General features: G+C 45.3%; 10 non-coding genes across 10 annotated transcripts; all 10 read right to left on the bottom strand.

Moving 5' to 3' along the window:
- Nucleotides 1-3,766: 3,766 nt before the first annotated feature.
- Nucleotides 3,767-3,839, bottom strand: trnaf-gaa (transfer RNA phenylalanine (anticodon GAA)). The gene has a single exon. It is a non-coding gene; the product is annotated as a tRNA-Phe (tRNA).
- Nucleotides 3,840-3,950: 111 nt separating this feature from the next.
- On the bottom strand, nucleotides 3,951-4,022 carry trnad-guc (transfer RNA aspartic acid (anticodon GUC)). Its single transcript has one exon. It is a non-coding gene; the product is annotated as a tRNA-Asp (tRNA).
- Nucleotides 4,023-5,801: 1,779 nt separating this feature from the next.
- trnaf-gaa (transfer RNA phenylalanine (anticodon GAA)) lies at nucleotides 5,802-5,874 on the bottom strand. The gene has a single exon. It is a non-coding gene; the product is annotated as a tRNA-Phe (tRNA).
- A 111-nt stretch (nucleotides 5,875-5,985) lies between these two features.
- Nucleotides 5,986-6,057, bottom strand: trnad-guc (transfer RNA aspartic acid (anticodon GUC)). The gene has a single exon. It is a non-coding gene; the product is annotated as a tRNA-Asp (tRNA).
- A 6,499-nt stretch (nucleotides 6,058-12,556) lies between these two features.
- Nucleotides 12,557-12,628, bottom strand: trnad-guc (transfer RNA aspartic acid (anticodon GUC)). Its single transcript has one exon. It is a non-coding gene; the product is annotated as a tRNA-Asp (tRNA).
- Nucleotides 12,629-18,563: 5,935 nt separating this feature from the next.
- On the bottom strand, nucleotides 18,564-18,635 carry trnad-guc (transfer RNA aspartic acid (anticodon GUC)). The gene has a single exon. It is a non-coding gene; the product is annotated as a tRNA-Asp (tRNA).
- Nucleotides 18,636-21,026: 2,391 nt separating this feature from the next.
- On the bottom strand, nucleotides 21,027-21,099 carry trnaf-gaa (transfer RNA phenylalanine (anticodon GAA)). Its single transcript has one exon. It is a non-coding gene; the product is annotated as a tRNA-Phe (tRNA).
- Nucleotides 21,100-21,210: 111 nt separating this feature from the next.
- trnad-guc (transfer RNA aspartic acid (anticodon GUC)) lies at nucleotides 21,211-21,282 on the bottom strand. The gene has a single exon. It is a non-coding gene; the product is annotated as a tRNA-Asp (tRNA).
- Nucleotides 21,283-23,061: 1,779 nt separating this feature from the next.
- On the bottom strand, nucleotides 23,062-23,134 carry trnaf-gaa (transfer RNA phenylalanine (anticodon GAA)). The gene has a single exon. It is a non-coding gene; the product is annotated as a tRNA-Phe (tRNA).
- A 111-nt stretch (nucleotides 23,135-23,245) lies between these two features.
- Nucleotides 23,246-23,317, bottom strand: trnad-guc (transfer RNA aspartic acid (anticodon GUC)). The gene has a single exon. It is a non-coding gene; the product is annotated as a tRNA-Asp (tRNA).
- Nucleotides 23,318-24,481: the final 1,164 nt, after the last annotated feature.

Here is a 24,481-nt window from a genome sequence, read left to right as displayed (position 1 = left end):
TACTGGCTAAAGTTGCAATGGTCGTCGTTCAATTTCAGTTTTGAGTACCTGTTGAGGAGTTCCTTTCCTGCAATTGCATGCCCTCTTCTTGGTGCACGCGATATGGCAAACAGCATGTGCAAATTGGTCAAAGAAATCGAAAAGGGCAAGCAGCAAGTGCAAATTGGTCAAAGAAATCGAAAAGGGTTATGCGAGACTACAGAAGAAAGTTAAGAACCAATTTCTAAACAGCCTCAGTTTGGACAAAGCCACCACATACTATTAATCGAAATAGAGACTTTCTCCCATGAAAAATAGCTGCACTTGCAGCAGCAGCCCTAGGATGTCAATTACAACAGGCGGAGATACTGTCCACTATACTAACGAGGACTGGAACAGCACTGCCCCCGGCCATGCCCCTGGTGTAGTTACGCCGTTCTGATGCCATTACTTTTACTCGCTCAAGGTTGGACAAAAATGAATCAATTGTCCAATTACGCTCCTACGTTCTCCGTCAATCTGCATTTGAAAAGGAACATTACCTACGGGCCTGAATGTGAAAACCTGCTTTTGCCTGTTAGATCTTTTGCAGTCACTCCAGAGTAGTCGCCGAAAAAAGGCTGTGTCTTTGACAGAGCGGACGATTACTGGCTAAAGTTGCAATGGTCGTTATTCAATTTCAGTTTTGAGTATCTGTTGACTACAATTGCGCGCCCTCTTCTTGTTGGACGCGATATGGCAAACAGCATGTGCAAATTGGTCAAAGAAATCAAAAAGGGTTTTGCGAGACTACAGAAGATTGTTAAGAACCAATTTCTAAACAGCCTTTGTTTCTCCCATGAAAAACAGCTGCACTGAAGAAGCAGCCCTAGGATGTCAATTACCACAGCTTCAATCCCCTCTCCACGCTACACTGGCTTAGCATTGGACCGATCAGCCTCCACATATGAGCATGGTCCCCATTAAGCTGAGAAAGTACCTATTGTGCACTAGGATTTTGGAAAGCCCCTTAGAGTCGACCTTGCACGATAATGTGTCGCTTTGTGGTTAGATGCTACCCTCTGAAAGTAATACCCTACGTGGCTAAATTCTGTAGTGTAGTGGATATCACCTTGGCCTAACATGCATAAAGGTCCCTCGTTCGAAATCAGGGAGAAACCCTTTTGCTATCCATTATCATGTGCACAGTCAGTCTGGGTGGATTGCCTTGTAAAAGGGGTTGTCTCAGCTCTAACAATTAGAAAGGCAACACTTTTGGTTTTAGTACTACAAAGTTCGATAAAGATCCTTTCATCCCAAAACCCCTGAGGAGTAAACTTCCACGACCGTGGTATTCTTCTTGCTGGGAAGCTACGCTCTGAAGTAGCTCGTCAAAGTCGCCGATTTCTGTGGTGTAGCGGTTATCAAGTTCGCCTCACACGTGAAAGGTCCCTGGCCTGAAACCAGGCAGAAACACAATTGTTGTTAGTTTAAGATGACATTCACACTCAAGCTGTGTCAGTGGGTTGACTAAGTTCTTACACATGCTTGCAATGGTCGTCGTTCAATTTCAGTTTTGAGTTACCTGTTGAGGAGTTCCTTTCCTGCAATTGCATGCCCTCTTCTTGGTGCACGCGATATGGCAAACAGCATGTGCAAATTGGTCAAAGAAATCGAAAAGGGTTATGCGAGACTACAGAAGAAAGTTAAGAACCAATTTCTAAACAGCCTCAGTTTGGACAAAGCCACCACATACTATTAATCGAAATAGAGACTTTCTCCAATGAAAAATAGCTGCACTTGCAGCAGCAGCCCTAGGATGTCAATTACAACAGGCGGAGATCCTGTCCACTATACTAACGAGGACTGGAACAGCACTGCCCCCGGCCATGCCCCTGGTGTAGTTACGCCGTTCTGATGCCATTACTTTTACTCGCTCAAGGTTGGACAAAAATGAATCAATTGTCAAATTACGCTCCTACGTTCTCCGTCAATCTGCATTTGAAAAGGAACGTTACCTACGGGCCTGAATGTGAAAACCTGCTTTTGCCTGTTAGATCTTTTGCAGTCACTCCAGAGTAGTCGCCGAAAAAAGGCTGTGTCTTTGACAGAGCGGACGATTACTGGTTAAAGTTGCAATGGTCGTTATTCAATTTCAGTTTTGAGTATCTGTTGACTACAATTGCGCGCCCTCTTCTTGTTGGACGCGATATGGCAAACAGCATGTGCAAATTGGTCAAAGAAATCAAAAAGGGTTTTGCGAGACTACAGAAGATTGTTAAGAACCAATTTCTAAACAGCCTTTGTTTCTCCCATGAAAAACAGCTGCACTGAAGAAGCAGCCCTAGGATGTCAATTACCACAGCTTCAATCCCCTCTCCACGCTACACTGGCTTAGCATTGGACCGATCAGCCTCCACATATGAGCATGGTCCCCATTAAGCTGAGAAAGTACCTATTGTGCACTAGGATTTTGGAAAGCCCCTTAGAGTCGACCTTGCACGATAATGTGTCGCTTTGTGCTTAGATGCTACCCTCTGAAAGTAATACCCTACGTGGCTAAATTCTGTAGTGTAGTGGATATCACCTTGGCCTAACATGCATAAAGGTCACTCGTTCGAAATCAGGCAGAAACCCTTTTGCTATCCTTTATCATGTGCACAGTCAGTCTGGGTGGATTGCCTTGTAAAAGGGGTTGTCTCAGCTCTAACAATTAGAAAGGCAACACTTTTGGTTTTAGTACTACAAAGTTCGATAAAGATCCTTTCATCCCAAAACCCCTGAGGAGTAAACTTCCACGACCGTGGTATTCTTCTTGCTGGGAAGCTACGCTCTGAAGTAGCTCGTCAAAGTCGCCGATTTCTGTGGTGTAGCGGTTATCAAGTTCGCCTCACACGTGAAAGGTCCCTGGCCTGAAACCAGGCAGAAACACAATTGTTGTTATTTTAAGATGACATTCACACTCAAGCTGTGTCAGTGGGTTGACTAAGTTCTTACACATGCTTGCAATGGTCGTCGTTCAATTTCAGTTTTGAGTTACCTGTTGAGGAGTTCCTTTCCTGCAATTGCATGCCCTCTTCTTGGTGCACGCGATATGGCAAACAGCATGTGCAAATTGGTCAAAGAAATCGAAAAGGGTTATGCGAGACTACAGAAGAAAGTTAAGAACCAATTTCTAAACAGCCTCAGTTTGGACAAAGCCACCACATACTATTAATCGAAATAGAGACTTTCTCCAATGAAAAATAGCTGCACTTGCAGCAGCAGCCCTAGGATGTCAATTACAACAGGCGGAGATCCTGTCCACTATACTAACGAGGACTGGAACAGCACTGGCCCCGGCCATGCCCCTGGTGTAGTTACGCTGTTCTGATGCCATTACTTTTAATCGCTCAAGGTTGGACAAAAATGCATCACTTGTCAAATTACGCCCCTACGTTCTCCAGCAATCTGCATTTGAAAAGGAACGTTACCTACGAGCCTGAATGTGAAAGCCTGCTTTTGCCTACGCTCTGAAGTAGCTCGTCAAAGTCGCCGGTATCTGTGGTGTAGCGGTTATCAAGTTCGCCTCACACGTGAAAGGTCCCTGGCCTGAAATCAGGCAGAAACACAATTGTTGTTATTTTAAGATGACATTTACTCTCAAGCTGTGTCAGTGGGTTGACTAAGTTCTTACACATGCTTGCTCCGTAAAACAACCTGAAATCACAGAATGGCACACATAGAGACTACCTTCCAAACCGTCTTAAGTACAAAAACAAAAGGTTAGGGGACTCTTGGCATCGTACGCAAGACAGAGGTGGTGTAATGCCGAAACCCGGGATCGAACCAGGGACCTTTAGATCTTCAGTCTAACGCTCTCCCAACTGAGCTATTTCGGCACAACAACCGATGACTTCTTCTGGCCATCATTTGCAAATGCAAGCCTCCTCAACCAAGCCGAAGACATATTGCAGGAAATTTCAACTGTCCGGGACAAAGGCAAAAAGACTCTCCCCGTCGGGGAATCGAACCCCGGTCTTCCGCGTGACAGGCGAAGATACTGTCCACTATACTAACGAGGACTGGAAAAGCACTGCTCGTTTGCAGTCACGCCAGAGTAGTCGCTGGACAAAGGCTGTGTGCCTTTGACTGAGCGGACCATTACTGGCTAAAGTTGCAATGGTCGTCGTTCAATTTCAGTTTTGAGTACCTGTTGAGGAGTTCCTTTCCTGCAATTGCATGCCCTCTTCTTGTTGCACGCGATATGGCAAACAGCATGTGCAAATTGGTCAAAGAAATCAAAAAGGGTTTTGCGAGACTACAGAAGATTGTTAAAAACCAATTTCTAAACAGCCTTTGTTTCTCCCATGAAAAACAGCTGCACTGAAGAAGCAGCCCTAGGATGTCAATTACCACAGCTTCAATCCCCTCTCCACGCTACACTGGCTTAGCATTGGACCGATCAGCCTCCACATATGAGCATGGTCCCCATTAAGCTGAGAAAGTACCTATTGTGCACTAGGATTTTGGAAAGCCCCTTAGAGTCGACCTTGCACGATAATGTGTCGCTTTGTGGTTAGATGCTACCCTCTGAAAGTAATACCCTACGTGGCTAAATTCTGTAGTGTAGTGGATATCACCTTGGCCTAACATGCATAAAGGTCCCTCGTTCGAAATCAGGGAGAAACCCTTTTGCTATCCATTATCATGTGCACAGTCAGTCTGGGTGGATTGCCTTGTAAAAGGGGTTGTCTCAGCTCTAACAATTAGAAAGGCAACACTTTTGGTTTTAGTACTACAAAGTTCGATAAAGATCCTTTCATCCCAAAACCCCTGAGGAGTAAACTTCCACGACCGTGGTATTCTTCTTGCTGGGAAGCTACGCTCTGAAGTAGCTCGTCAAAGTCGCCGATTTCTGTGGTGTAGCGGTTATCAAGTTCGCCTCACACGTGAAAGGTCCCTGGCCTGAAACCAGGCAGAAACACAATTGTTGTTATTTTAAGATGACATTCACACTCAAGCTGTGTCAGTGGGTTGACTAAGTTCTTACACATGCTTGCAATGGTCGTCGTTCAATTTCAGTTTTGAGTTACCTGTTGAGGAGTTCCTTTCCTGCAATTGCATGCCCTCTTCTTGGTGCACGCGATATGGCAAACAGCATGTGCAAATTGGTCAAAGAAATCGAAAAGGGTTATGCGAGACTACAGAAGAAAGTTAAGAACCAATTTCTAAACAGCCTCAGTTTGGACAAAGCCACCACATACTATTAATCGAAATAGAGACTTTCTCCAATGAAAAATAGCTGCACTTGCAGCAGCAGCCCTAGGATGTCAATTACAACAGGCGGAGATCCTGTCCACTATACTAACGAGGACTGGAACAGCACTGGCCCCGGCCATGCCCCTGGTGTACTTACGCTGTTCTGATGCCATTACTTTTAATCGCTCAAGGTTGGACAAAAATGCATCACTTGTCAAATTACGCCCCTACGTTCTCCGGCAATCTGCATTTGAAAAGGAACGTTACCTACGGGCCTGAATGTGAAAGCCTGCTTTTGCCTACGCTCTGAAGTAGCTCGTCAAAGTCGCCGGTATCTGTGGTGTAGCGGTTATCAAGTTTGCCTCACACGTGAAAGGTCCCTGGCCTGAAATCAGGCAGAAACACAATTGTTGTTATTTTAAGATGACATTTACACTCAAGCTGTGTCAGTGGGTTGACTAAGTTCTTACACATGCTTGCTCCGTAAAACAACCTGAAATCACAGAATGGCACACATAGAGACTACCTTCCAAACCGTCTTAAGTACAAAAACAAAAGGTTAGGGAACTCTTGGCATCGTACGCAAGACAGAGGTGGTGTAATGCCGAAGCCCGGGATCGAACCAGGGACCTTTAGATCTTCAGTCTAACGCTCTCCCAACTGAGCTATTTTGGCACAACACCCGATGACTTCTTCTGGCCATCATTTGGAAATGCAAGCCTCCTCAACCAAGCCGAAGACGTATTGCGGGAAATTTCAACTGTCCGGGACAAAGGCAAAAAGACTCTCCCCGTCGGGGAATCGAACCCCGGTCTTCCGCGTGACAGGCGGAGATACTGTCCACTATACTAACGAGGACTGGAAAAGCACTGCTCGTTTGCAGTCACGCCAGAGTAGTCGCTGGACAAAGGCTGTGTGCCTTTGACTGAGCGGACCATTACTGGCTAAAGTTGCAATGGTCGTCGTTCAATTTCAGTTTTGAGTACCTGTTGAGGAGTTCCTTTCCTGCAATTGCATGCCCTCTTCTTGGTGCACGCGATATGGCAAACAGCATGTGCAAATTGGTCAAAGAAATCAAAAAGGGTTTTGCGAGACTACAGAAGATTGTTAAAAACCAATTTCTAAACAGCCTTTGTTTCTCCCATGAAAAACAGCTGCACTGAAGAAGCAGCCCTAGGATGTCAATTACCACAGCTTCAATCCCCTCTCCACGCTACACTGGCTTAGCATTGGACCGATCAGCCTCCACATATGAGCATGGTCCCCATTAAGCTGAGAAAGTACCTATTGTGCACTAGGATTTTGGAAAGCCCCTTAGAGTCGACCTTGCACGATAATGTGTCGCTTTGTGGTTAGATGCTACACTCTGAAAGTAATACCCTACGTGGCTAAATTCTGTAGTGTAGTGGATATCACCTTGGCCTAACATGCATAAAGGTCCCTCGTTCGAAATCAGGCAGAAACCCTTTTGCTATCCATTATCATGTGCACAGTCAGTCTGGGTGGATTGCCTTGTAAAAGGGGTTGTCTCAGCTCTAACAATTAGAAAGGCAACACTTTTGGTTTTAGTACTACAAAGTTCGATAAAGATCCTTTCATCCCAAAACCCCTGAGGAGTAAACTTCCACGACCGTGGTATTCTTCTTGCTGGGAAGCTACGCTCTGAAGTAGCTCGTCAAAGTCGCCGATTTCTGTGGTGTAGCGGTTATCAAGTTCGCCTCACACGTGAAAGGTCCCTGGCCTGAAACCAGGCAGAAACACAATTGTTGTTATTTTAAGATGACATTCACACTCAAGCTGTGTCAGTGGGTTGACTAAGTACTTACACATGCTTGCAATGGTCGTCGTTCAATTTCAGTTTTGAGTTACCTGTTGAGGAGTTCCTTTCCTGCAATTGCATGCCCTCTTCTTGGTGCACGCGATATGGCAAACAGCATGTGCAAATTGGTCAAAGAAATCGAAAAGGGTTATGCGAGACTACAGAAGAAAGTTAAGAACCAATTTCTAAACAGCCTCAGTTTGGACAAAGCCACCACATACTATTAATCGAAATAGAGACTTTCTCCAATGAAAAATAGCTGCACTTGCAGCAGCAGCCCTAGGATGTCAATTACAACAGGCGGAGATCCTGTCCACTATACTAACGAGGACTGGAACAGCACTGGCCCCGGCCATGCCCCTGGTGTAGTTACGCTGTTCTGATGCCATTACTTTTAATCGCTCAAGGTTGGACAAAAATGCATCACTTGTCAAATTACGCCCCTACGTTCTCCAGCAATCTGCATTTGAAAAGGAACGTTACCTACGGGCCTGAATGTGAAAGCCTGCTTTTGCCTACGCTCTGAAGTAGCTCGTCAAAGTCGCCGGTATCTGTGGTGTAGCGGTTATCAAGTTCGCCTCACACGTGAAAGGTCCCTGGCCTGAAATCAGGCAGAAACACAATTGTTGTTATTTTAAGATGACATTTACTCTCAAGCTGTGTCAGTGGGTTGACTAAGTTCTTAAACATGCTTGCTCCGTAAAACAACCTGAAATCACAGAATGGCACACATAGAGACTACCTTCCAAACCGTCTTAAGTACAAAAACAAAAGGTTACGGGACTCTTGGCATCGTACGCAAGACAGAGGTGGTGTAATGCCGAAACCCGGGATCAAACCAGGGGACCTTTAGATCTTCAGTCTAACGCTCTCCCAACTGAGCTATTTCGGCACAACAACCGATGACTTCTTTTGGCCATCATTTGCAAATGCAAGCCTCCTCAACCAAGCCGAAGACGTATTGCGGGAAATTTCAACTGTCCGGGACAAAGGCAAAAAGACTCTCCCCGTCAGGGAATCGAACCCCGGTCTTACGCGTGACAGGCGGAGATACTGTCCACTATACTAACGAGGACTGGAAAAGCACTGCTCGTTTGCAGTCACGCCAGAGTAGTCGCTGGACAAAGGCTGTGTGCCTTTGACTGAGCGGACCATTACTGGCTAAAGTTGCAATGGTCGTCGTTCAATTTCAGTTGTGAGTACCTGTTGAGGAGTTCCTTTCCTGCAATTGCATGCCCTCTTCTTGGTGCACGCGATATGGCAAACAGGATGTGCAAATTGGTCAAAGAAATCGAAAAGGGCAAGTAGCAAGTGCAAATTGGTCAAAGAAATCGAAAAGGATTATGCGAGACTACAGAAGAAAGTTAAGAACCAATTTCTAAACAGCCTCAGTTTGGACAAAGCCACCACATACTATTAATCGAAATAGAGACTTTCTCCCATGAAAAATAGCTGCACTTGCAGTAGCAGCCCTAGGATGTCAATTACAACAGGCGGAGATACTGTCCACTATACTAACGAGGACTGGAACAGCACTGCCCCCGGCCATGCCCCTGGTGTAGTTACGCCGTTCTGATGCCATTACTTTTACTCGCTCAAGGTTGGACAAAAATGAATCAATTGTCAAATTACGCTCCTACGTTCTCCGTCAATCTGCATTTGAAAAGGAACGTTACCTACGGGCCTGAATGTGAAAACCTGCTTTTGCCTGTTAGATCTTTTGCAGTCACTCCAGAGTAGTCGCCGAAAAAAGGCTGTGTCTTTGACAGAGCGGACGATTACTGGCTAAAGTTGCAATGGTCGTTATTCAATTTCAGTTTTGAGTATCTGTTGACTACAATTGCGCGCCCTCTTCTTGTTGGACGCGATATGGCAAACAGCATGTGCAAATTGGTCAAAGAAATCAAAAAGGGTTTTGCGAGACTACAGAAGATTGTTAAGAACCAATTTCTAAACAGCCTTTGTTTCTCCCATGAAAAACAGCTGCACTGAAGCAGCACCCCTAGGATGTCAATTACCACAGCTTCAATCCCCTCTCCACGCTACACTGGCTTAGCATTGGACCGATCAGCCTCCACATATGAGCATGGTCCCCATTAAGCTGAGAAAGTACCTATTGTGCACTAGGATTTTGGAAAGCCCCTTAGAGTCGACCTTGCACGATAATGTGTTGCTTTGTGGTTAGATGCTACCCTCTGAAAGTAATACCCTACGTGGCTAAATTCTGTAGTGTAGTGGATATCACCTTGGCCTAACATTCGAAATCAGGCAGAAACCCTTTTGCTATCCATTATCATGTGCACAGTCAGTCTGGGTGGATTGCCTTGTAAAAGGGGTTGTCTCAGCTCTAACAATTAGAAAGGCAACACTTTTGGTTTTAGTACTACAAAGTTCGATAAAGATCCTTTCATCCCAAAACCCCTGAGGAGTAAACTTCCACGACCGTGGTATTCTTCTTGCTGGGAAGCTACGCTCTGAAGTAGCTCGTCAAAGTCGCCGATTTCTGTGGTGTAGCGGTTATCAAGTTCGCCTCACACGTGAAAGGTCCCTGGCCTGAAACCAGGCAGAAACACAATTGTTGTTATTTTAAGATGACATTCACACTCAAGCTGTGTCAGTGGGTTGACTAAGTACTTACACATGCTTGCAATGGTCGTCGTTCAATTTCAGTTTTGAGTTACCTGTTGAGGAGTTCCTTTCCTGCAATTGCATGCCCTCTTCTTGGTGCACGCAATATGGCAAACAGCATGTGCAAATTGGTAGAAGAAATCGAAAAGGGTTATGCGAGACTACAGAAGAAAGTTAAGAACCAATTTCTAAACAGCCTCAGTTTGGACAAAGCCACCACATACTATTAATCGAAATAGAGACTTTCTCCAATGAAAAATAGCTGCACTTGCAGCAGCAGCCCTAGGATGTCAATTACAACAGGCGGAGATCCTGTCCACTATACTAACGAGGACTGGAACATCACTGCTCGTTTGCAGTCACGCCAGAGTAGTCGCTGGACAAAGGCTGTGTGCCTTTGACTGAGCGGACCATTACTGGCTAAAGTTGCAATGGTCGTCGTTCAATTTCAGTTTTGAGTACCTGTTGAGGAGTTCCTTTCCTGCAATTGCATGCCCTCTTCTTGGTGCACGCGATATGGCAAACAGCATGTGCAAATTGGTCAAAGAAATCGAAAAGGGCAAGCAGCAAGTGCAAATTGGTCAAAGAAATCGAAAAGGGTTATGCGAGACTACAGAAGAAAGTTAAGAACCAATTTCTAAACAGCCTCAGTTTGGACAAAGCCACCACATACTATTAATCGAAATAGAGACTTTCTCCCATGAAAAATAGCTGCACTTGCAGCAGCAGCCCTAGGATGTCAATTACAACAGGCGGAGATACTGTCCACTATACTAACGAGGACTGGAACAGCACTGCCCCCGGCCATGCCCCTGGTGTAGTTACGCCGTTCTGACGCCATTACTTTTACTCGCTCAAGGTTGGACAAAAATGAATCAATTGTCAAATTACGCTCCTACGTTCTCCGTCAATCTGCATTTGAAAAGGAACGTTACCTACGGGCCTGAATGTGAAAACCTGCTTTTGCCTGTTAGATCTTTTGCAGTCACTCCAGAGTAGTCGCCGAAAAAAGGCTGTGTCTTTGACAGAGCGGACGATTACTGGCTAAAGTTGCAATGGTCGTTATTCAATTTCAGTTTTGAGTATCTGTTGACTACAATTGCGCGCCCTCTTCTTGTTGGACGCGATATGGCAAACAGCATGTGCAAATTGGTCAAAGAAATCAAAAAGGGTTTTGCGAGACTACAGAAGATTGTTAAGAACCAATTTCTAAACAGCCTTTGTTTCTCCCATGAAAAACAGCTGCACTGAAGCAGCACCCCTAGGATGTCAATTACCACAGCTTCAATCCCCTCTCCACGCTACACTGGCTTAGCATTGGACCGATCAGCCTCCACATATGAGCATGGTCCCCATTAAGCTGAGAAAGTACCTATTGTGCACTAGGATTTTGGAAAGCCCCTTAGAGTCGACCTTGCACGATAATGTGTCGCTTTGTGGTTAGATGCTACCCTCTGAAAGTAATACCCTACGTGGCTAAATTCTGTAGTGTAGTGGATATCACCTTGGCCTAACATGCATAAAGGTCCCTCGTTCGAAATCAGGGAGAAACCCTTTTGCTATCCATTATCATGTGCACAGTCAGTCTGGGTGGATTGCCTTGTAAAAGGGGTTGTCTCAGCTCTAACAATTAGAAAGGCAACACTTTTGGTTTTAGTACTACAAAGTTCGATAAAGATCCTTTCATCCCAAAACCCCTGAGGAGTAAACTTCCACGACCGTGGTATTCTTCTTGCTGGGAAGCTACGCTCTGAAGTAGCTCGTCAAAGTCGCCGATTTCTGTGGTGTAGCGGTTATCAAGTTCGCCTCACACGTGAAAGGTCCCTGGCCTGAAACCAGGCAGAAACACAATTGTTGTTATTTTAAGATGACATTCACACTCAAGCTGTGTCAGTGGGTTGACTAAGTTCTTACACATGCTTGCAATGGTCGTCGTTCAATTTCAGTTTTGAGTTACCTGTTGAGGAGTTCCTTTCCTGCAATTGCATGCCCTCTTCTTGGTGCACGCGATATGGCAAACAGCATGTGCAAATTGGTCAAAGAAATCGAAAAGGGTTATGCGAGACTACAGAAGAAAGTTAAGAACCAATTTCTAAACAGCCTCAGTTTGGACAAAGCCACCACATACTATTAATCGAAATAGAGACTTTCTCCAATGAAAAATAGCTGCATTTGCAGCAGCAGCCCTAGGATGTCAATTACAACAGGCGGAGATACTGTCCACTATACTAACGAGGACTGGAACAGCACTGGCCCCGGCCATGCCCCTGGTGTAGTTACACTGTTCTGATGCCATTACTTTTAATCGCTCAAGGTTGGACAAAAATGCATCACTTGTCAAATTACGCCCCTACGTTCTCCGGCAATCTGCATTTGAAAAGGAACGTTACCTACGGGCCTCAATGTGAAAGCCTGCTTTTGCCTACGCTCTGAAGTAGCTCGTCAAAGTCGCCGGTATCTGTGGTGTAGCGGTTATCAAGTTCGCCTCACACGTGAAAGGTCCCTGGCCTGAAATCAGGCAGAAACACAATTGTTGTTATTTTAAGATGACATTTACTCTCAAGCTGTGTCAGTGGGTTGACTAAGTTCTTACACATGCTTGCTCCGTAAAACAACCTGAAATCACAGAATGGCACACATAGAGACTACCTTCCAAACCGTCTTAAGTACAAAAACAAAAGGTTACGGGACTCTTGGCATCGTACGCAAGACAGAGGTGGTGTAATGCCGAAACCCGGGATCAAACCAGGGGACCTTTAGATCTTCAGTCTAACGCTCTCCCAACTGAGCTATTTCGGCACAACAACCGATGACTTCTTTTGGCCATCATTTGCAAATGCAAGCCTCCTCAACCAAGCTGAAGACGTATTGCGGGAAATTTCAACTGTCCGGGACAAAGGCAAAAAGACTCTCCCCGTCAGGGAATCGAACCCCGGTCTTCCGCGTGACAGGCGGAGATACTATCCACTATACTAACGAGGACTGGAAAAGCACTGCTCGTTTGCAGTCACGCGAGAGTAGTCGCTGGACAAAGGCTGTGTGCCTTTGACTGAGCGGACCATTACTGGCTAAAGTTGCAATGGTCGTCGTTCAATTTCAGTTGTGAGTACCTGTTGAGGAGTTCCTTTCCTGCAATTGCATGCCCTCTTCTTGGTGCACGCGATATGGCAAACAGGATGTGCAAATTGGTCAAAGAAATCGAAAAGGGCAAGCAGCAAGTGCAAATTGGTCAAAGAAATCGAAAAGGATTATGCGAGACTACAGAAGAAAGTTAAGAACCAATTTCTAAACAGCCTCAGTTTGGACAAAGCCACCACATACTATTAATCGAAATAGAGACTTTCTCCCATGAAAAATAGCTGCACTTGCAGTAGCAGCCCTAGGATGTCAATTACAACAGGCGGAGATACTGTCCACTATACTAACGAGGACTGGAACAGCACTGCCCCCGGCCATGCCCCTGGTGTAGTTACGCCGTTCTGATGCCATTACTTTTACTCGCTCAAGGTTGGACAAAAATGAATCAATTGTCAAATTACGCTCCTACGTTCTCCGTCAATCTGCATTTGAAAAGGAACGTTACCTACGGGCCTGAATGTGAAAACCTGCTTTTGCCTGTTAGATCTTTTGCAGTCACTCCAGAGTAGTCGCCGAAAAAAGGCTGTGTCTTTGACAGAGCGGACGATTACTGGTTAAAGTTGCAATGGTCGTTATTCAATTTCAGTGTTGAGTATCTGTTGACTACAATTGCGCGCCCTCTTCTTGTTGGACGCGATATGGCAAACAGCATGTGCAAATTGGTCAAAGAAATCAAAAAGGGTTTTGCGAGACTACAGAAGATTGTTAAGAACCAATTTCTAAACAGCCTTTGTTTCTCCCATGAAAAACAGCTGCACTGAAGAAGCAGCCCTAGGATGTCAATTACCACAGCTTCAATCCCCTCTCCACGCTACACTGGCTTAGCATTGGACCGATCAGCCTCCACATATGAGCATGGTCCCCATTAAGCTGAGAAAGTACCTATTGTGCACTAGGATTTTGGAAAGCCCCTTAGAGTCGACCTTGCACGATAATGTGTCGCTTTGTGGTTAGATGCTACCCTCTGAAAGTAATACCCTACGTGGCTAAATTCTGTAGTGTAGTGGATATCACCTTGGCCTAACATGCATAAAGGTCCCTCGTTCGAAATCAGGCAGAAACCCTTTTGCTATCCATTATCATGTGCACAGTAAGTCTGGGTGGATTGCCTTGTAAAAGGGATTGTCTCAGCTCTAACAATTAGAAAGGCAACACTTTTGGTTTTAGTACTACAAAGTTCGATAAAGATCCTTTCATCCCAAAACCACTGAGGAGTAAACTTCCACGACCGTGGTATTCTTCTTGCTGGGAAGCTACGCTCTGAAGTAGCTCGTCAAAGTCGCCGATTTCTGTGGTGTAGCGGTTATCAAGTTCGCCTCACACGTGAAAGGTCCCTGGCCTGAAACCAGGCAGAAACACAATTGTTGTTATTTTAAGATGACATTCACACTCAAGCTGTGTCAGTGGGTTGACTAAGTACTTACACATGCTTGCAATGGTCGTCGTTCAATTTCAGTTTTGAGTTACCTGTTGAGGAGTTCCTTTCCTGCAATTGCATGCCCTCTTCTTGGTGCACGCAATATGGCAAACAGCATGTACAAATTGGTCAAAGAAATCGAAAAGGGTTATGCGAGACTACAGAAGAAAGTTAAGAACCAATTTCTAAACAGCCTCAGTTTGGACAAAGCCACCACATACTATTAATCGAAATAGAGACTTTCTCCAATGAAAAATAGCTGCACTTGCAGCAGCAGCCCTAGGATGTCAATTACAACAGGCGGAGATCCTGTCCACTATACTAACGAGGACTGGAACATCACTGCTCGTTTGCAGTCACGCCAGAGTAGTCGCTGGACAAAGGCTGTGTGCCTTTGACTGAGCGGACCATTACTGGCTAAAGTTGCAATGGTCGTCGTTCAATTTCAGTTTTGAGTACCTGTTGAGGAGTTCCTTTCCTGCAATTGCATGCCCTCTTCTTGGTGCACGCGATATGGCAAACAGCATGTGCAAATTGGTCAAAGAAATCGAAAAGGGCAAGCAGCAAGTGCAAATTGGTCAAAGAAATCGAAAAGGGTTATGCGAGACTACAGAAGAAAGTTAAGAACCAATTTCTAAACAGCCTCAGTTTGGACAAAGCCACCACATACTATTAATCGAAATAGAGACTTTCTCCCATGAAAAATAGCTGCACTTGCAGCAGCAGCCCTAGGATGTCAATTACAACAGGCGGAGATACTGTCCACTATACTAACGAGGACTGGAACAGCACTGCCCCCGGCCATGCCCCTGGTGTAGTTACGCCGTTCTGATGCCATTACTTTTACTCGCTCAAGGTTGGACAAAAATGAATCAATTGTCCAATTACGCTCCTACGTTCTCCGTCAATCTGCATTTGAAAAGGAACATTACCTACGGGCCTGAATGTGAAAACCTGCTTTTGCCTGTTAGATCTTTTGCAGTCACTCCAGAGTAGTCGCCGAAAAAAGGCTGTGTCTTTGACAGAGCGGACGATTACTGGCTAAAGTTGCAATGGTCGTTATTCAATTTCAGTTTTGAGTATCTGTTGACTACAATTGCGCGCCCTCTTCTTGTTGGACGCGATATGGCAAACAGCATGTGCAAATTGGTCAAAGAAATCAAAAAGGGTTTTGCGAGACTACAGAAGATTGTTAAGAACCAATTTCTAAACAGCCTTTGTTTCTCCCATGAAAAACAGCTGCACTGAAGCAGCACCCCTAGGATGTCAATTACCACAGCTTCAATCCCCTCTCCACGCTACACTGGCTTAGCATTGGACCGATCAGCCTCCACATATGAGCATGGTCCCCATTAAGCTGAGAAAGTACCTATTGTGCACTAGGATTTTGGAAAGCCCCTTAGAGTCGACCTTGCACGATAATGTGTCGCTTTGTGGTTAGATGCTACCCTCTGAAAGTAATACCCTACGTGGCTAAATTCTGTAGTGTAGTGGATATCACCTTGGCCTAACATGCATAAAGGTCCCTCGTTCGAAATCAGGGAGAAACCCTTTTGCTATCCATTATCATGTGCACAGTCAGTCTGGGTGGATTGCCTTGTAAAAGGGGTTGTCTCAGCTCTAACAATTAGAAAGGCAACACTTTTGGTTTTAGTACTACAAAGTTCGATAAAGATCCTTTCATCCCAAAACCCCTGAGGAGTAAACTTCCACGACCGTGGTATTCTTCTTGCTGGGAAGCTACGCTCTGAAGTAGCTCGTCAAAGTCGCCGATTTCTGTGGTGTAGCGGTTATCAAGTTCGCCTCACACGTGAAAGGTCCCTGGCCTGAAACCAGGCAGAAACACAATTGTTGTTAGTTTAAGATGACATTCACACTCAAGCTGTGTCAGTGGGTTGACTAAGTTCTTACACATGCTTGCAATGGTCGTCGTTCAATTTCAGTTTTGAGTTACCTGTTGAGGAGTTCCTTTCCTGCAATTGCATGCCCTCTTCTTGGTGCACGCGATATGGCAAACAGCATGTGCAAATTGGTCAAAGAAATCGAAAAGGGTTATGCGAGACTACAGAAGAAAGTTAAGAACCAATTTCTAAACAGCCTCAGTTTGGACAAAGCCACCACATACTATTAATCGAAATAGAGACTTTCTCCAATGAAAAATAGCTGCACTTGCAGCAGCAGCCCTAGGATGTCAATTACAACAGGCGGAGATCCTGTCCACTATACTAACGAGGACTGGAACAGCACTGCCCCCGGCCATGCCCCTGGTGTAGTTACGCCGTTCTGATGCCATTACTTTTACTCGCTCAAGGTTGGACAAAAATGAATCAATTGTCAAATTACGCTCCTACGTTCTCCGTCAATCTGCATTTGAAAAGGAACGTTACCTACGGGCCTGAATGTGAAAACCTGCTTTTGCCTGTTAGATCTTTTGCAGTCACTCCAGAGTAGTCGCCGAAAAAAGGCTGTGTCTTTGACAGAGCGGACGATTACTGGTTAAAGTTGCAATGGTCGTTATTCAATTTCAGTTTTGAGTATCTGTTGACTACAATTGCGCGCCCTCTTCTTGTTGGACGCGATATGGCAAACAGCATGTGCAAATTGGTCAAAGAAATCAAAAAGGGTTTTGCGAGACTACAGAAGATTGTTAAGAACCAATTTCTAAACAGCCTTTGTTTCTCCCATGAAAAACAGCTGCACTGAAGAAGCAGCCCTAGGATGTCAATTACCACAGCTTCAATCCCCTCTCCACGCTACACTGGCTTAGCATTGGACCGATCAGCCTCCACATATGAGCATGGTCCCCATTAAGCTGAGAAAGTACCTATTGTGCACTAGGATTTTGGAAAGCCCCTTAGAGTCGACCTTGCACGATAATGTGTCGCTTTGTGCTTAGATGCTACCCTCTGAAAGTAATACCCTACGTGGCTAAATTCTGTAGTGTAGTGGATATCACCTTGGCCTAACATGCATAAAGGTCACTCGTTCGAAATCAGGCAGAAACCCTTTTGCTATCCTTTATCATGTGCACAGTCAGTCTGGGTGGATTGCCTTGTAAAAGGGGTTGTCTCAGCTCTAACAATTAGAAAGGCAACACTTTTGGTTTTAGTACTACAAAGTTCGATAAAGATCCTTTCATCCCAAAACCCCTGAGGAGTAAACTTCCACGACCGTGGTATTCTTCTTGCTGGGAAGCTACGCTCTGAAGTAGCTCGTCAAAGTCGCCGATTTCTGTGGTGTAGCGGTTATCAAGTTCGCCTCACACGTGAAAGGTCCCTGGCCTGAAACCAGGCAGAAACACAATTGTTGTTATTTTAAGATGACATTCACACTCAAGCTGTGTCAGTGGGTTGACTAAGTTCTTACACATGCTTGCAATGGTCGTCGTTCAATTTCAGTTTTGAGTTACCTGTTGAGGAGTTCCTTTCCTGCAATTGCATGCCCTCTTCTTGGTGCACGCGATATGGCAAACAGCATGTGCAAATTGGTCAAAGAAATCGAAAAGGGTTATGCGAGACTACAGAAGAAAGTTAAGAACCAATTTCTAAACAGCCTCAGTTTGGACAAAGCCACCACATACTATTAATCGAAATAGAGACTTTCTCCAATGAAAAATAGCTGCACTTGCAGCAGCAGCCCTAGGATGTCAATTACAACAGGCGGAGATCCTGTCCACTATACTAACGAGGACTGGAACAGCACTGGCCCCGGCCATGCCCCTGGTGTAGTTACGCTGTTCTGATGCCATTACTTTTAATCGCTCAAGGTTGGACAAAAATGCATCACTTGTCAAATTACGCCCCTACGTTCTCCAGCAATCTGCATTTGAAAAGGAACGTTACCTACGAGCCTGAATGTGAAAGCCTGCTTTTGCCTACGCTCTGAAGTAGCTCGTCAAAGTCGCCGGTATCTGTGGTGTAGCGGTTATCAAGTTCGCCTCACACGTGAAAGGTCCCTGGCCTGAAATCAGGCAGAAACACAATTGTTGTTATTTTAAGATGACATTTACTCTCAAGCTGTGTCAGTGGGTTGACTAAGTTCTTACACATGCTTGCTCCGTAAAACAACCTGAAATCACAGAATGGCACACATAGAGACTACCTTCCAAACCGTCTTAAGTACAAAAACAAAAGGTTACGGCACTCTTGGCATCGTACGCAAGACAGAGGTGGTGTAATGCCGAAACCCGGGATCAAACCAGGGGACCTTTAGATCTTCAGTCTAACGCTCTCCCAACTGAGCTTTTACGGCACAACAACCGATGACTTCTTTTGGCCATCATTTGCAAATGCAAGCCTCCTCAACCAAGCCGAAGACGTATTGCGGGAAATTTCAACTGTCCGGGACAAAGGCAAAAAGACTCTCCCCGTCAGGGAATCGAACCCCGGTCTTCCGCGTGACAGGCGGAGATACTGTCCACTATACTAACGAGGACTGGAAAAGCACTGCTCGTTTGCAGTCACGCCAGAGTAGTCGCTGGACAAAGGCTGTGTGCCTTTGACTGAGCGGACCATTACTGGCTAAAGTTGCAATGGTCGTCGTTCAATTTCAGTTGTGAGTACCTGTTGAGGAGTTCCTTTCCTGCAATTGCATGCCCTCTTCTTGGTGCACGCGATATGGCAAACAGGATGTGCAAATTGGTCAAAGAAATCGAAAAGGGCAAGCAGCAAGTGCAAATTGGTCAAAGAAATCGAAAAGGATTATGCGAGACTACAGAAGAAAGTTAAGAACCAATTTCTAAACAGCCTCAGTTTGGACAAAGCCACCACATACTATTAATCAAAATAGAGACTTTCTCCCATGAAAAATAGCTGCACTTGCAGTAGCAGCCCTAGGATGTCAATTACAACAGGCGGAGATACTGTCCACTATACTAACGAAGACTGGAACAGCACTGCCCCCGGCCATGCCCCTGGTGTAGTTACGCCGTTCTGATGCCATTACTTTTACTCGCTCAAGGTTGGACAAAAATGAATCAATTGTCAAATTACGCTCCTACGTTCTCCGTCAATCTGCATTTGAAAAGGAACGTTACCTACGGGCCTGAATGTGAAAACCTGCTTTTGCCTGTTAGATCTTTTGCAGTCACTCCAGAGTAGTCGCCGAAAAAAGGCTGTGTCTTTGACAGAGCGGACGATTACTGGTTAAAGTTGCAATGGTCGTTATTCAATTTCAGTTTTGAGTATCTGTTGACTACAATTGCGCGCCCTCTTCTTGTTGGACGCGATATGGCAAACAGCATGTGCAAATTCGTCAAAGAAATCAAAAAGGGTTTTGCGAGACTACAGAAGATTGTTAAGAACCAATTTCTAAACAGCCTTTGTTTCTCCCATGAAAAACAGCTGCACTGAAGAAGCAGCCCTAGGATGTCAATTACCACAGCTTCAATCCCCTCTCCACGCTACACTGGCTTAGCATTGGACCGATCAGCCTCCACATATGAGCATGGTCCCCATTAAGCTGAGAAAGTACCTATTGTGCACTAGGATTTTGGAAAGCCCCTTAGAGTCGACCTTGCACGATAATGTGTCGCTTTGTGCTTAGATGCTACCCTCTGAAAGTAATACCCTACGTGGCTAAATTCTGTAGTGTAGTGGATATCACCTTGGCCTAACATGCATAAAAATCACTCGTTCGAAATCAGGCAGAAACCCTTTTGCTATCCTTTATCATGTGCACAGTCAGTCTGGGTGGATTGCCTTGTAAAAGGGGTTGTCTCAGCTCTAACAATTAGAAAGGCAACACTTTTGGTTTTAGTACTACAAAGTTCGATAAAGATCCTTTCATCCCAAAACCCCTGAGGAGTAAACTTCCACGACCGTGGTATTCTTCTTGCTGGGAAGCTACGCTCTGAAGTAGCTCGTCAAAGTCGCCGATTTCTGTGGTGTAGCGGTTATCAAGTTCGCCTCACACGTGAAAGGTCCCTGGCCTGAAACCAGGCAGAAACACAATTGTTGTTATTTTAAGATGACATTCACACTCAAGCTGTGTCAGTGGGTTGACTAAGTTCTTACACATGCTTGCAATGGTCGTCGTTCAATTTCAGTTTTGAGTTACCTGTTGAGGAGTTCCTTTCCTGCAATTGCATGCCCTCTTCTTGGTACACGCGATATGGCAAACAGCATGTGCAAATTGGTCAAAGAAATCGAAAAGGGTTGTGCGAGACTACAGAAGAAAGTTAAGAACCAATTTCTAAACAGCCTCAGTTTGGACAAAGCCACCACATACTATTAATCGAAATAGAGACTTTCTCCAATGAAAAATAGCTGCACTTGCAGCAGCAGCCCTAGGATGTCAATTACAACAGGCGGAGATACTGTCCACTATACTAACGAGGACTGGAACAGCACTGGCCCCGGCCATGCCCCTGGTGTAGTTACACTGTTCTGATGCCATTACTTTTAATCGCTCAAGGTTGGACAAAAATGCATCACTTGTCAAATTACGCCCCTACGTTCTCCGGCAATCTGCATTTGAAAAGGAACGTTACCTACGGGCCTGAATGTGAAAGCCTGCTTTTGCCTACGCTCTGAAGTAGCTCGTCAAAGTCGCCGGTATCTGTGGTGTAGCGGTTATCAAGTTCGCCTCACACGTGAAAGGTCCCTGGCCTGAAATCAGGCAGAAACACAATTGTTGTTATTTTAAGATGACATTTACACTCAAGCTGTGTCAGTGGGTTGACTAAGTTCTTACACATGCTTGCTCCGTAAAACAACCTGAAATCACAGAATGGCACACATAGAGACTACCTTCCAAACCGTCTTAAGTACAAAAACAAAAGGTTAGGGGACTCTTGGCATCGTACGCAAGACAGAGGTGGTGTAATGCCGAAACCCGGGATCGAACCAGGGACCTTTAGATCTTCAGTCTAACGCTCTCCCAACTGAGCTATTTCGGCACAACAACCGATGACTTCTTCTGGCCATCATTTGCAAATGCAAGCCTCCTCAACCAAGCCAAAGACATATTGCAGGAAATTTCAACTGTCCGGGACAAAGGCAAAAAGACTCTCCCCGTCGGGGAATCGAACCCCGGTCTTCCGCGTGACAGGCGAAGATACTGTCCACTATACTAACGAGGACTGGAAAAGCACTGCTCGTTTGCAGTCACGCCAGAGTAGTCGCTGGACAAAGGCTGTGTGCCTTTGACTGAGCGGACCATTACTGGCTAAAGTTGCAATGGTCGTCGTTCAATTTCAGTTTTGAGTACCTGTTGAGGAGTTCCTTTCCTGTAATTGCATGCCCTCTTCTTGTTGCACGCGATATGGCAAACAGCATGTGCAAATTGGTCAAAGAAATCAAAAAGGGTTTTGCGAGACTACAGAAGATTGTTAAAAACCAATTTCTAAACAGCCTTTGTTTCTCCCATGAAAAACAGCTGCACTGAAGAAGCAGCCCTAGGATGTCAATTACCACAGCTTCAATCCCCTCTCCACGCTACACTGGCTTAGCATTGGACCGATCAGCCTCCACATATGAGCATGGTCCCCATTAAGCTGAGAAAGTACCTATTGTGCACTAGGATTTTGGAAAGCCCCTTAGAGTCGACCTTGCACGATAATGTGTCGCTTTGTGGTTAGATGCTACCCTCTGAAAGTAATACCCTACGTGGCTAAATTCTGTAGTGTAGTGGATATCACCTTGGCCTAACATGCATAAAGGTCCCTCGTTCGAAATCAGGGAGAAACCCTTTTGCTATCCATTATCATGTGCACAGTCAGTCTGGGTGGATTGCCTTGTAAAAGGGGTTGTCTCAGCTCTAACAATTAGAAAGGCAACACTTTTGGTTTTAGTACTACAAAGTTCGATAAAGATCCTTTCATCCCAAAACCCCTGAGGAGTAAACTTCCACGACCGTGGTATTCTTCTTGCTGGGAAGCTACGCTCTGAAGTAGCTCGTCAAAGTCGCCGATTTCTGTGGTGTAGCGGTTATCAAGTTCGCCTCACACGTGAAAGGTCCCTGGCCTGAAACCAGGCAGAAACACAATTGTTGTTATTTTAAGATGACATTCACACTCAAGCTGTGTCAGTGGGTTGACTAAGTTCTTACACATGCTTGCAATGGTCGTCGTTCAATTTCAGTTTTGAGTTACCTGTTGAGGAGTTCCTTTCCTGCAATTGCATGCCCTCTTCTTGGTGCACGCGATATGGCAAACAGCATGTGCAAATTGGTCAAAGAAATCGAAAAGGGTTATGCGAGACTACAGAAGAAAGTTAAGAACCAATTTCTAAACAGCCTCAGTTTGGACAAAGCCACCACATACTATTAATCGAAATAGAGACTTTCTCCAATGAAAAATAGCTGCACTTGCAGCAGCAGCCCTAGGATGTCAATTACAACAGGCGGAGATCCTGTCCACTATACTAACGAGGACTGGAACAGCACTGGCCCCGGCCATGCCCCTGGTGTACTTACGCTGTTCTGATGCCATTACTTTTAATCGCTCAAGGTTGGACAAAAATGCATCACTTGTCAAATTACGCCCCTACGTTCTCCGGCAATCTGCATTTGAAAAGGAACGTTACCTACGGGCCTGAATGTGAAAGCCTGCTTTTGCCTACGCTCTGAAGTAGCTCGTCAAAGTCGCCGGTATCTGTGGTGTAGCGGTTATCAAGTTTGCCTCACACGTGAAAGGTCCCTGGCCTGAAATCAGGCAGAAACACAATTGTTGTTATTTTAAGATGACATTTACACTCAAGCTGTGTCAGTGGGTTGACTAAGTTCTTACACATGCTTGCTCCGTAAAACAACCTGAAATCACAGAATGGCACACATAGAGACTACCTTCCAAACCGTCTTAAGTACAAAAACAAAAGGTTAGGGAACTCTTGGCATCGTACGCAAGACAGAGGTGGTGTAATGCCGAAGCCCGGGATCGAACCAGGGACCTTTAGATCTTCAGTCTAACGCTCTCCCAACTGAGCTATTTTGGCACAACACCCGATGACTTCTTCTGGCCATCATTTGGAAATGCAAGCCTCCTCAACCAAGCCGAAGACGTATTGCGGGAAATTTCAACTGTCCGGGACAAAGGCAAAAAGACTCTCCCCGTCGGGGAATCGAACCCCGGTCTTCCGCGTGACAGGCGGAGATACTGTCCACTATACTAACGAGGACTGGAAAAGCACTGCTCGTTTGCAGTCACGCCAGAGTAGTCGCTGGACAAAGGCTGTGTGCCTTTGACTGAGCGGACCATTACTGGCTAAAGTTGCAATGGTCGTCGTTCAATTTCAGTTTTGAGTACCTGTTGAGGAGTTCCTTTCCTGCAATTGCATGCCCTCTTCTTGGTGCACGCGATATGGCAAACAGCATGTGCAAATTGGTCAAAGAAATCAAAAAGGGTTTTGCGAGACTACAGAAGATTGTTAAAAACCAATTTCTAAACAGCCTTTGTTTCTCCCATGAAAAACAGCTGCACTGAAGAAGCAGCCCTAGGATGTCAATTACCACAGCTTCAATCCCCTCTCCACGCTACACTGGCTTAGCATTGGACCGATCAGCCTCCACATATGAGCATGGTCCCCATTAAGCTGAGAAAGTACCTATTGTGCACTAGGATTTTGGAAAGCCCCTTAGAGTCGACCTTGCACGATAATGTGTCGCTTTGTGGTTAGATGCTACCCTCTGAAAGTAATACCCTACGTGGCTAAATTCTGTAGTGTAGTGGATATCACCTTGGCCTAACATGCATAAAGGTCCCTCGTTTGAAATCAGGCAGAAACCCTTTTGCTATCCATTATCATGTGCACAGTCAGTCTGGGTGGATTGCCTTGTAAAAGGGGTTGTCTCAGCTCTAACAATTAGAAAGGCAACACTTTTGGTTTTAGTACTACAAAGTTCGATAAAGATCCTTTCATCCCAAAACCCCTGAGGAGTAAACTTCCACGACCGTGGTATTCTTCTTGCTGGGAAGCTACGCTCTGAAGTAGCTCGTCAAAGTCGCCGATTTCTGTGGTGTAGCGGTTATCAAGTTCGCCTCACACGTGAAAGGTCCCTGGCCTGAAACCAGGCAGAAACACAATTGTTGTTATTTTAAGATGACATTCACACTCAAGCTGTGTCAGTGGGTTGACTAAGTACTTACACATGCTTGCAATGGTCGTCGTTCAATTTCAGTTTTGAGTTACCTGTTGAGGAGTTCCTTTCCTGCAATTGCATGCCCTCTTCTTGGTGCACGCGATATGGCAAACAGCATGTGCAAATTGGTCAAAGAAATCGAAAAGGGTTATGCGAGACTACAGAAGAAAGTTAAGAACCAATTTCTAAACAGCCTCAGTTTG

The sequence above is a fragment of the Channa argus genome, unplaced genomic scaffold (assembly GCF_033026475.1).
Source record: "Channa argus isolate prfri unplaced genomic scaffold, Channa argus male v1.0 Contig076, whole genome shotgun sequence".
Taxonomy (NCBI): Eukaryota; Metazoa; Chordata; class Actinopteri; order Anabantiformes; family Channidae; genus Channa; species Channa argus.
This window is presented reverse-complemented; position numbering and strand designations above follow the sequence as displayed.